Raw genomic sequence first — 13,076 nt, 5'->3', positions numbered from 1 at the left:
ATTTTGATTGAACATAAACAAACTGACCTCCAGTTACTCTCTGTTCGAAAAGCACTATTTGAGTGATTCTGGGACTTGTGGAAGGATAGAGCAGTCCTTCTCAAACTGTCTGTGGTCAAGGACCAGGCTTTTTGCTTTACAAATATCCAGTCCTTTGTACACTAAGATGTGTTCCTGTTGCCTGTGGTAAGTGTGCAGTTCACATAGTATGCTGCCCACCACACAAGCTTCACCACACCTGAACTGACCAGACCCCTTTCAGCAGGATAAGTCCATGGATCATGCACTTGGATATCACAGCAATGTCAAAATGCAAAAAGGTGTCTAAACACTTTCAGTTTCTAACTCATCATGTGGTAGACTAGTAAAAAAAACTGTTCATGGACCAGCACGAGTCTTTGAACCACCTTGAGTAGCACTGCTGGGGCCCTCCCCGAGTTCCATAGCTCCATCATCCTCACTGATACATTTCCATACCTGTTCTCTCTTACATGAGGATTGCCTCTAGTGAACATTTTTCTTTGGCAAGGTATGTCACTGTAAGGGTATTTATAGTATTTTTCTAGCCTTTTCTCTTGCTTAAAAATAACCATCACAGAGTTTAGGTTTACCCTATATATGGAGGTTTTAGGCTGCTCTCAAACTATAAAGGAGGTGCCCCTTTGTTCCAGAATTCTGTATGTTAGATAATGAATGTGTAGTTGTTTGGGTGGTTTCGTGAATTAAGAAACGAATTCATATAGAATTTGCGATAATGAGGGTATTTTTCTGGGAAGGGCCCCAAGAGATGCTTATGATACACTATTCAGATGGCTTTGGGGAACTTGGAAGAAACGATGGCCCACAGTAAATGAAGTTGAGATGATAGGCCATATGAGAAATGATCAAAAGGCTTAGAGGAAATGGGCATGCAAGAATGAATGTATATTACACTGGAAAACCCACTGGCTGACCATGTTCCTCATGAAGGCCTGGGGACAACTTCTTTTATAAAGGAAAGGCACTAGTGAATGGATCACCGGTATCTTTGAGAAGTTTAGAAGTGGCTGTCTCTGTGGGTGGAGGCTGATGGAAGGGGATGTTTAAGAACTGGTTTCCCTTGTAGCAGTGAGGAGGATAGGATCCTGGTGTAGCAGAGGCCAAGTGGCAACACTTAACTCTCAGAAGCAGGGTGGGTGGGTTTCCAAAAGGGCAACATGTTGAGATGGCTAATGGAACGTGGGTGGTCCTAGGTACCAGATAAATGGACAGCCAAGGAAGATATTGATTTATATTTAATTAAGAGAGATCAAGAATGATTGAACAGAAGAAGATCAGTAACTTCAATGAAAAGTCAAAATTCCTTGCCCATTTCCCAGGCCTGAGACAGTTCTCAGACTCAACCTGTCAATTGAAAGATCCATTTACTTAGTTAACTATATATTGGGTGAAGATGACATAAATTTTTTAAGTTGGAAAAGAGGGATACTGGGTCTGAATTGACTCATACCCAGGGACCTAAAGCACCACCACAGCGCTTCCCTCCCTACACCCCTTCCCCATTGCAGTAGGGAAATGTGGGGTGAGATGGAGTGCTTGCCCAAGTCTGTCTCACAGTGGGTCCAAAAACCCCACTTTATGGTCATTTTTTCAGTCAAATGTATAATCAGGATGGACATATTTGGCAGTTGGCAGAAAGCCCCAGTAGAAGCCCCTGAAACTGTACCCCCACTTCTGCCAAGATAGAAAATAAAAAATCATATTGCATCCTGGGGAAAATGGCAGTGAGTAGTTCACTGCTTAAAAAGGTAGAAGGATGCAGGGGTGTGCGTTTCCATCATCTCCTCCTTTAGTTTCACCTGTCTGGCTCTTGGAAAAACTGGATTGCCGTGGACTACAGCAAACTTAGGTAGGTCGCTGTCCCTGTTGCAGTGCTGTGTTGGGTGTGTTTTCTCTACTAGAGAAAGTACCACAGCTTCTGTCATAGGTATATGATTATTAATGTGTACTGTCTGACCCTTTACAGAAACTTTGCTGACCCTGTGATCTAGTGAATATGTTTTTCGATACCCATCAGAAAGGAGTATCAGAAGCAGTTTGCATTCACAAGTGATGGGCATCGGTGTATATTCACAGTCTTGATCTAGAGCTCTGTTAATTCTCCCCCATGTCACTGTGTAGTCCAAAGGGAGCTGGACATCCTACAAAATACCACTTTCATATGCTTTATTAAGCTTATGCTATTCAGGAAATAAGGATATGCTAATCAGACCTGATGAACAAGCAGTGTCAAGTATTTTGGATTCCTTGGTGAGACACCTACACTCCAGAGGGTGGAAGATAAATCCTGCAAAGCTACAGAGTCCTACCACATTGGTTAAGTGTTTAGGAGCCTGGTGATCTGGAGTATTCTGGGACATTCTCTGTAAAGTAAAGGATAGGTTATTGCATCTCATATCCTTTACCACAAGAAAGAAGTGCAGTGCCTTGGGAGGCCTCTTCCAGTTTTGGAGGCACCATATTCTATACTTGGGAATGCGGGAAGGGCCTCTGCAGCAGATCCAGGCTATGATGCATGCAGCACTGCTGCATGGACCATATGGCCTGGAAAATTCCGTGGTACTAGATGTATCTGTGGTAGGGAAAGATGATGTGTGGATTCTATGGCAATCCACAGCAGGAGAGTTCCAGCACAGATCTCTAGGGTTCTGGAGTAAGGTTATGCCATCTGCAGTAAAGAAAGTTACATCATTTGAAAAGTATCTCTTAGCATAGGATTAGGGCCTGATACAGACTCAGTCAGTGCCTGACCACAAAATATCAAGTGACTACGTGACCAGTTTCCCTTATAGCCAGCTGGTTATTGTGAGACCTGCCAAGTCATAAGACAGAGTAGAGACAATAGCAATCTATCTTACAGTGGAGGTGGTACATTTGGGAAGAAGCCTAAACACACTTAGTAGGTACAAGTTGAAGTGAACAAGGGTCCCCAGATCGCCATATTACCTATATCTGTTGCACTGACAGCTTTGTCCTAGCTCATGACTGGGGCAGTATAAGAATTCCTGCAACCATTTGACAGGAGGGAAAATAATCCAGGTCTGGTTTGTGGATGAGTTGGTTTGGTATGTTCGGGCAAGCCAAATATGGACTAGTGCTTCTCTACATTGCCATGTAGAGTGGCCCTGAAAGTCAGTGATGAGGAGAAATTCTCAACCAGTAGGTCTTTAGGCAATGTAGCTGATCAATCACTTTGGAGGGAGAGAAGAGGCCTGAAGCAAGGATACACATGAATTCAAGTCAGTGGGCTGGTTGGTCAAGGGTCCAGAAGGTGCAAGATAGGAAAATGCGGGAGAAGGCCTGGTGAAGAGCATTTCGGGGGGGGGGGGTCTGTGAGAGTGGGACTTGTTACAGTATTCACCAGAAGTGTTGACGAATAACCAAATGGACAGGACAATTAGGTCAGGAGCCTAGTCAGGTCACCTAGCCTGGTGCTTGCACAGTGTGCTCATGAGTAGAAACACCTTGTTGGCAGAGATGGAGCTATTTATCCACCTGTGAGCATTGGACTCTTCCCTTACCCAAGGCTGACCTAGCTATTTTTAAATATCTAACCGTCAGCTACAAAGAGCAATGCTGATCCCCTAGTTCAGTACCGCTGCTCAAGAACAACTCGCCACCTGGTGGCAACAGTTCCATGTTGGAAAAGTCACACCAACAACTTTGATCACATAGTTTAACTTTGCTTATCCTGCCTAAAGTGCCTTAGCTAGTACAACCATCCAAAGACTCAGAGACATTTGATCTACTGGTATGGGATCCTACATCATAATGCCTTGGAACAAGGGACCCATTTAATGACAAAGCGTGCAGCAATGGTATGACAGTAGGGTATACTGTTCCTACCAAATACCTTTCCATCCAGAAGCTTCTGACCTGGTAGAGCATTGGAATGGCTTTTTGGAGGTGCATTGGTGGTGCCAGCAAGAATGAGGTGCTGCCCTTTACAGTATAAACCTACATGACCATAATAGGGTGCTTTATCCTCAGCCCTTAGGTAGAATCCAAGGGCTCTGGGACCAAGGGGTGGAAATAGAAGTGACTCTATTCAGCATCACTCCCAGTGATCTACTTGAGGAATTTTACATCCCATCCCTGCAACTTTCAATTCTGTAGGTCTGGAGGTCCTGGTTTTGGTGGTGGGGTGGGGTGGGGTGGGAGATCCTTCTACCAGGCGCAACATAAGAATCTCACTAAACTTAAATATATGCTGTCTTCTGGTCACTTTGAGCTCCTAATGCCAGCAGACTATCAAGCAAAGAAGTTACCACACTGCCTGGGAGATAGGACTGCTGCTAACAGGGACACGGAGAGGAAAGTGTGTGATGCACATATGATCCTTGAGATGTCTCTTGGTCCTCCTATACTCAGTTTTTAACTATAAATGAGGAAATAAACAATTACATCCTAATAAGGGCATGATTTCTAGGAGCTCAGAACTCTCAGGGATGAGAGTCTGGATCACTCTACTGGGTAAGCCTTCTAGACTAACAAGTGCTAGTCAATGGGGAAATGAATCTAGAATGGGTGCTAGAGAAGGAAGATAATATCATTTACAACTTAGGGACCCCTCTTGTAAGTGTCCCCAGAAATTTTGATTAACCAGAAAGGTATTTGGAGAAACTGCTTGGATAGAGTAAACTTGTGTACAAAGCATGTGGATCTGAGCAGTGCTAAAAGTGGACTGTAGTAAGCATTATTGGTACCCTGTCCAGATCCTCTTCACCAGGAAGTGTAAGTCTTGGCTGCTAATAACTCACAGCTGCATCCTTTGAGAATTGCCCTCTGTGTCGACGGAGCCACTTCTGGAAATTCCTGGAAGGTTATTCCATCCCAGGGACAGCATCACAGACAGTGGTATGATGTCAATTTTTGCAAAGAAGGCAGCTGGGATTCTGATAGAGATTGCATTATCAGTGATGACATGTAATCAGTAATTGCGTTATCAGCAAATGATCCTTCCCCCTTTCCTCAGGGTGGGGCAAGTGTGCCATGTATGTGCCAAGAGTTCCTTGTGGAGGGCAAACTTAGGAACCCATATCTTTACCTAACTTTTCCCCATATCCTATCTTGCTTCCCTCCCTCCATTACAGGTTTTACTTGGAAGTTCTTCCTCAACAAACCATTTGCACAGAATCCCTTTTTTGAGCTCTGCTTCCAGGGAATCCAGCTTAAGACAGAACAGTGGTGTCAACTAAGAGATAAGAATAGGAGAAGTGTTGAGTTTGACAAAGTTAGAGCAAAGGTGAGTTCACTTTGGGAATGTTAAAGTTCCAATGGCTGGAAGAGAAGGGAACATCCTCAACCTGATAAAGTGCATCTAAGAAAAACCTACAGCTGACAATACACTTAAGGGTGAAAGTCTGGGTACTTTTCCCCTAAGATCAGGAACAATACAAGGATATCAGCTCTCACTACTTCTAGTCAACATTGTGCTGGAGGTTCTGGCCAGGAAAGTTAGGCAAGAAAAAGAAATAAAAGGCGCTGAGATTGGAAAGGAAGAAATAAAGCCATATTTGCAGTGGCATAATCTTGTATATGAAATTCTAAGGACATAAGATCAATTTACAAAAATCCATTGTATTTCTATATGTTTGCAATGAATGATCCAAAAATGAAGTTAAGAAAACAATCCCATTCACAATAGCATACAGAGAATACTTGGGGAAAAAAGAGTACTGATGAGCAAATTTAACAAAGGAAGTGCAAAACTATACTGTGAAAACTACAAAACATTGTTGAAAGAAGGGAGATCTAAATAAATGGAAAAGCATCTCATGTTCATGGAGCAGAATACTTAACATTATTAAGATGGCAGTACTCCCAAATGAGCTCAAGACTCAGTCCTGTCCCTATCAGAATCCCAGACGACTTCTTTGTGGAAATTGATTAGGTAAGTCTAAAAATCACATGAAATTGCAGTGGGCTCATAATAAGAAAACAGTCCTGAAAAAGAAGAAGGACTCACACTTCCCAATTTCAAAACTTACTACAAAGCAATGGTAATCAACACAGTGTGCTTTTGGCACAAGGATAGACACAGATACCAATGGAATAGAATGAACTCACACATCTATAGTCAACTGATTTTTGACAAGGGTGCCAAAACCACCCAGTGGGGGAAGAATAGTCTTTTCAATGGTGGCGCTGGGACAACGGGACACATCCAAAAGAATGGGCTCAATCCTAACCTCACAGTATATAAAAAAATTAAAATAGGTCAAAGACTTAAAAGTAGGAACTAAAACCATAAAGCTCTTAGAAGAAAACAGGGGTAAAACTGTCATAACTTTGGGCTTATCTAGGGGATTCTTAGATATGGCACCAAAAGCATGAGCAACAACAACAACAAAAAGATCGGCTGGACTTAATCAAAACTAGAAAACTTTGCGCTTCAAAGGACACCATCAAAAATGAAGACCCACAGAATGGGAGAAAATATTTGTAAATCATATACCTGATAAGGGACTTGTATCTAGAATATATATTCTTACATCTCAGTAAGTTGTAAGAATGGGCAAAGGATCTGAATAGACATTTCTCCAAAGAAGACAAAAATGTCCAATAAACATGTGAAAAATGTTTGACATAGTTAGTCATTAGGGAAGTGCAAACCAAAATCATAGTGAGATACCACTTCCCATCCACTAGGATGGCTGGAAATAAAAAGTCAGATAATCAAATATTGGCCAGGATGGGGAGAAATTGGAATGCTCATACACTGCTTGTGTGAATGTGAAATGGTACAACTGCTTTGAAAAACAGTCTGTTAGTTTCTCAAATGATTAAGCAAAGAGTTAACCATGTGACCCAGAAATTCCACTCCTGGGTATATATCTGAGAAAAATGAAGTATGTGTCCATGCAGAAACTTGTGCATGAATTTTTATAGCAGCGTTATTCATAATAGTCTTCAGAAACAACTAAACTGTCTATCAGCAGATGAAGGGATACACAAGATGTGGTATATTCATACAATGGAACAATATTTGGTTATAAAAAGGAATAATACATGATACAACATGGATGAACTTTGAAGACATGCTAAGTGAAAGAAACCAATCACACACAAAAATGTGATTTCATTCATACGGAAGTCCAGAATAGGGAAATCCATAGGTACAAAGTAGTTAATGGTTTCTTAGGGCTGGAGGAGGATGGGAAGATAGGGGGTAATAGCCCAGGGTACTGGGTTTCTTTTTGCGATGATGAAAATGGTTGAAAATTGACTGTGGTGATGGTTGCACATATCTGTGAATGTACTAAAAGCCATTCAATTGCACTCTTTAAATGGGTGAATTGTATGTGAATTTCATTTCAATAAAGCGTTTTTTTTTTTTTAAATGCCACTGGCATGTGAGTCTAAAGCTTGAAGGAGAAGCTTGAATTGACAGTAAAGGTTTTGGGATATGGATGGTAGTTTAAACTGTGAGAACGAATAACATCATTTTGGAATAACATGTAGAATGAAGAGGAAGAGAAGCTCATGAAATAAATCGTCAAGAGATATAAATAGAACTATGAAATACATGTCACAGAAATCTGTGAGATTGAATCTTTAGAAGGGGTAATGATCATCACAACCTCAAACGCAATAGGAAAGCCCAAAATAAGAAAGATTTGTTAGTAAGAGCAATGGTGTCCATCAAAGCATAGTAACCAGAGTAAGCATAGAAACCAGATCACAGAGTGGGAGGTTTTTATTTCCATAGCTCCACTAAAATCACTCTTGTTGAGGTCTTAACCTCCATGTTTCCAAATCCAGTGGTCAATTTTTTGTTATCTTAACCTCAAACTCTTTTTTTTTAAAAAAGATTTTGTATATTTCACAGAGAGGGAAGGAGGGAGAGAGCACAAGCAGGGGGAGCAGCTTGCAAAGGGAGAGGGAGAAGCAGGCTCCCTGCTGAGCAGGGAGCCCGATGCAGGGCTTGATCCCAGGACTCTGGGATTATGACCTGAGCCGAAGGCAGATGCTTAACCGACTGAGTGACCCGGGTGCCCCTTAACTTCAAACTCTTTTTTTTTTTAAGATTTTATTTATTTATTCGACAGAGATAGAGACAGCCAGCGAGAGAGGGAACACAGAGGGGAGTGGGAGAGGAAGAAGCAGGCTCCCCGCGGAGGAGCCTGATGTGGGACTCAATCCCGGAAAGCCAGGATCACGCCCTGAGGCCCTGAGCCGAAGGCAGCTGCTTAACAACTGCGCTACCCAGGCGCCCCTTAACTTCAAACTCTTAAACAAGAACGACTGTTGATAGTATCCTTCTTGAAACATTTAAGAAATTGGTTTTATAAGACCCCATACCCTCTTGGGTTTTACATCATATTTCCTGGTTGCCCCTTCTAAATAAATTTTGCTGGATTTTTTTTTTTCACCCTGACCTTTACTAGTTGGAGCTCCTTAGCATTAGAGGGTCCAGCCTATATATATACACTGCTTCTCTTTTCTTCCACATGAAGTAAGCACTCCCCACTCCATGGTTATATACACCGTTTATAGCTTAATGACTCCCCAGTTTGTACCACCAATTGTCTTCTCCTGTGAGCCTCAGATTCATATTTCAATTGTTTACTCAGTAGCTCCATTTGGAAATCTAATAGGCACCTCCAGTTGAACATGTCTAAAATAGAACTGGACATTTTTCCAAAAAAAAAAAAAACCCTCCTCCTGTTCAAACCCCCCCCCCACCCGGCCTGGAGTTCTATCTCAGCAAATGGCATTACTATTTATCCTGTCGCTCAAGTCAAAAAACCTGAGATAGCTTGACTCTTTATCTTGCACTCCATACTCAATCTATTAGCAAATCCCCTCTGCCACCTTCAAAGTATGTCCTGAATCCAACCACTTCCTACCACGTCCACTGCAACACTAGTCTTGCAGATCTTTTGCAATAGCTTTGTAACTGGTCTTTCAGCTTCTATTTTGCCTCCCTGCAGGCAGTTTTCAAAGAAGCAACCAGAGTAAATCTCTTCACTTATAAATCAGATCATGTCACTTTTTTGCTCAGAAACTCCATGGCTTTCTAGCACTCTTTGCAGATAAAATCCAAAGTCCTCTCCTTGGTCTATAAATCTGGGAGGGATCTGGCTCCCCTCATATTTCTCCAGACAAATTTCCTATCAGCTCTTTTGCCACACTGGCTTCCCTGCTGTTCTTTGGACACACCAAGCACAGTCAAGCTTCAGCTCTTTTTACCTTATTGTTCCCTCCTCCTGGGAGGTTCTTTCCCCTGTGTATATGGTTCACTCTCTCACTTCAAATCTTTATTCAAATGTCACCTCAGCAGAGGGCCTTCCCTGAACCCCCTCTGTAAAAGAGCACACCTACTCAGGTAAACCCTGCTTTATTTTCTACTAGCCTTCATAACGTTAATATTATAGTCTGTGTGACCCTGCCTTCCCCTTACACTCCCAACGCCTGCACTGAGAAAAAAGTTGTGTGAATGCAGGAATCTTTGTGTTTTGTTTTTTTTTTTTTTTCACTGCATCAGCCCCAGAACCTAGAACAGGGCCTTACACGCTATAGGAAATCGACAGATGTTGACAGAGTGAATGAAAGAACGGATGAATGGTAAGGCATCAGATAGCTACTTTGTGCTCTGGTCCTCTTCTAGATGTTGGGGTTACAAAGATAAGAAAGATATAGTGCCTGCCATTATAGAGCTCATATTCTAGTAGTATACTTAGATTACAGTTACATAATTATATGTTAAATGTTCGCAGGTAAAAAATGTTAGGAAAAAACAATGCAGAGTGAGAGGACAGAGGAGGATGGTGGTGTAGGATATTATTTTAGTTGGAATAGTCAAGAGCTGCCTCTCAGAAGAAGTAGGATCTCAGTAGAGATCTGAGTGGAGAGAGCAAGTCTAGTAAAGATCTGGTAGATGAGTATCCCAAGAAGAGGGAACAAATTCAGAAGCCTTAAGAGTGTATCATGCTTTGGCTGGATTTAAGAGTAGAGAAGGCCAATGAGGTTAGAGCAGAAGTAGGCAGTATGGGAGGAGAGGAAATCAGAGAAACAGGTGCCACAACATGTAAGGCTCTCTTTGGAAGCCATTGTGATCACTTTTTTTTTTTTTTTTTTTTTTTTTTTGTGAATTGTGTGATGGGGAAGATTTGGGGTAATAATATGGATAGCAGGGTAATAATATGACCTGACTTATATTTTAAAAGGTCACACTGGCTGCCTTCTGTTTAACTGGCAGGTAAATAGTGGAAGTAGACAAACTAGCTAGGAGTCCATTGCAACAGTATAAGTAATATATAATGGCATAATAGGATGGAAGCGATAGAGGAGGTGAAAGGGGTCAGATGCTTGCACCCTGGCCTGGTCAAAAATCCCCGCGCCTGGCAGCCACCTTTCCAGACTTCTGCAAGCTTCCTTAGGTGTTGGGACGGAGCGGAGTTCACAGCACCAAGCCCATTCTGGGGACCCCACAGCACACCACCCCCTTCGGAGAAACAGTCTCTGGAATAGCTCGGCTGCACCTTAAGCTTCCGAATCCCTTCTTTTCATTTGAAAATGGGGGAATGGAAGCTCTCGGGGGGGGGGGGGAAGCAGGTCTCGAAGGTGTAGAAACCACTGAAAAAAACAAGGTCCTCAAAGGAAATGGGGTTTTCAGAGGAACCCCGGCGACAACCGCCTGTTCCCAGTATTCAAAAGCAAGGCAAAAATGGAGGCCGGCCAGGAAGTTGCCCGCCAACCCGCCAGAAATGAAGTTTATTTCCACTACACCACCACAACTCTGGGAGGCCCCCAACTCGCGTTTGTTTTGATAGCGCGAGGGAAGCGAGCCCCTCCAAACGCGCCGCGAAAGCAACCTCGCCTCCCGGGAGTGCGCACGCGCCCCTCGCTCTGTTTTCCGTTGGCCCTAAGCCCCGCCCCTTCTGCGTCCTCCGAGGAGGGTTGGGAGCGGAGAGCTCGCGCGACCACTCTTCCCTCAGTCTCCTCCAGCACCTCGTCGCAAACGGGGCCGGAAAGCGTGGCGGCGCAGGCGCAAGCGCCGAGAGCGGAGGCGGTGGTGGTGGCGGCCGCTGGCCAGTGTAAGATGGCGGCGGCGTTGGTGGCGGCAGTGGACGGGGCGGCTGGGCCTGGAACAGTCGGAGCAGCCGCTGGCAGAAGGATGACCCAAGACGGGAAGCGGGCTGCTGAGCCTCGCCGGCTCCCGTGCTTGTAACTGCCCCAGCCGGACACCCCCCCCTTGACCTAACCGGTCCGTGTCTCGTTCCGGCTTGGCCTGACCCCCTCGCCCCTGGCTCGCTCCCCGTCAGGATAGGTTAGATTCCTTTCCCAAGCTCCCGGGGCTCAGGTCTTTTCCTGGCCCTGGCCCGAGTCTCCGCCGGGAGGACTGGCTGCCCTTGCCTCAGGTCAGCCCTGGGGTTGCCCCCAAGAGCCTGCCCCGCAGTCCGCAGGGACGTCTTTGCTACTGGGGTGACCCGTTTGTGTGCGCGTTTTTACCCCTTAGACTGGGGGAAGCGGTCGCCCTGCGTCTCCCCGTCACCTCGGGGCCACCGCGCAGTGTGCCCCCTCCCCCATCCCGAGTTCTCGGGCCCAGCACCTTGTACGGAAGGCCGAGGTCCAAGTCAGTTGTTGCCGTCTGCTCTTGTTCCCTTTGTAATACAATTCTCGCAGCTTACTTCCCCTCACCCCCAGATCTTCCAGGGCACCGCAGAACCGTACCATTTGCTCCCTGTTAGTTGGAAAGCATCTGGTGGCTTGAATTTCTGACTCATATGATTGTTGCTGGAGTCTCTGTAAACAAACCGGCACTAGCGCTATCACATTCTCTCCGGGATTTCCCCCCTGCTCTGTGGCTTCTTGTTGAGAGGTTTGGTTATGGGTTAGCGTTGGAAAGATTCAGGTTTTCCTTTTAAATGACTTTTACGTTTTAGCGGAGCCGGGAGATTACTTGCCTGGTCCATTTTGTTTCTGTAACTGTGTGGGTTATTTGTTCAGTAGTTAGAGTTACTCTGGTTTTAAACCGTTCTGAGAAGGTCTAAAAAGATTCTGAAATGTATTCATAATTTTTAAAATTATGTTTGGTAGAGATGCCTTTGCCATTTAAACTTTAACTTTTCTCAGCCCTTCAGTGAATCAACAGACCTATTTTCTCAGGAGCTCAGCCTGGCCCTACTTCAGTGATAAAGAAGGAAAGGTGAGTAGGAGTTGAAGGCATTTAAATTCCTGAGTCCAAGACAGACCCTATCTTGATGCTCAAGTGCTGACCACTAAAGTCATAAAATTCCTACCACAGTATCCCAGAGTTGGGGTATTGTTCTTGGCTGTGTTCCAGCTCCGGTTAAATTACTTCGATGTGTTTTATTGGCTGTGAGCGTCTTGACTTTCTGTCCTAAACTATTGCTGTATATCTTCAGATAACTCCAGTTAAGCCCAGAAGTGAATGTGTCTCCCTCTTCCTTTATTCATTTGCCTTGTGTGTTGCCTTTGTGGGGATCATGTTTCTTACATTGTTAAACGCTGGGAATTTGTTTGCCTGAGTTCTCTTCAGCCTCTTGTCAAATCAAGTCTCTTCCCTTCTCCAGGTTTTGGACTGTTGTTTCTGTTTAGAGGAGAATCCAGCTGCTTGTCACTAAAGGCTGGGAAGTGATGCTGCCATCAGTTTGTGTCTGAGTTCAGTCCACCTTGGAATTCCAACTTTTCAGGACATAGTAGTAAATTCGGGGTTAAAAAAAATATTGGCTGCATTTTATAGCTGGTCTGAAGAGTTTTTGGTGAGCAGAGGAGTCATTCTGTGCATTTAGCAGCACGGGCCAGAGCCAAAGGGGGAGTCCGAACATACTTATAAATACTTGTAAGACTCTGAGGTTTCTTAGCAGAGAATGTGCTGTGGTTGATGTCTGTGGGATGTGACAGACGAGCTGAGTGGCTCTGGAAGGTAGGCCTGGCTGATTCTTAGTACCTTTATGATATGTAGTAGGTAAAGGTTGAGTGTGACAGTGGTAAGTTTTGTTCCACATGGTGTCCTGATTAGAAAATGAACTGGACTAAGATTATTTTTGGTGGCATGTATGTGTATC

At 44.1% G+C, this 13,076-nt stretch overlaps 1 protein-coding gene across 7 annotated transcripts in view; it reads left to right on the top strand.

Moving 5' to 3' along the window:
• The first annotated feature begins 10,932 nt into the window (after positions 1 to 10,932).
• DCAF8 (DDB1 and CUL4 associated factor 8) overlaps positions 10,933 to 13,076 on the top strand; it is a 40,234-nt gene continuing 38,090 nt past the window's right edge. For 2 of the 7 annotated variants that reach the window (XM_045783958.2, XM_045783966.2), the window contains exons 1-2: positions 11,088 to 11,251; positions 12,121 to 12,193. The gene's annotated coding sequence lies outside the window, so the exon portion shown is untranslated. The other 5 variants (XM_045783959.2, XM_045783961.2, XM_045783960.2 and 2 more) reach the window with 5 other exon arrangements.

Source organism: Ursus americanus, chromosome 2 (assembly GCF_024610735.1).
Source record: "Ursus americanus isolate L20-20 chromosome 2, mUrsAme1.1.p, whole genome shotgun sequence".
NCBI lineage: Eukaryota > Metazoa > Chordata > Mammalia > Carnivora > Ursidae > Ursus > Ursus americanus.
This window is presented reverse-complemented; position numbering and strand designations above follow the sequence as displayed.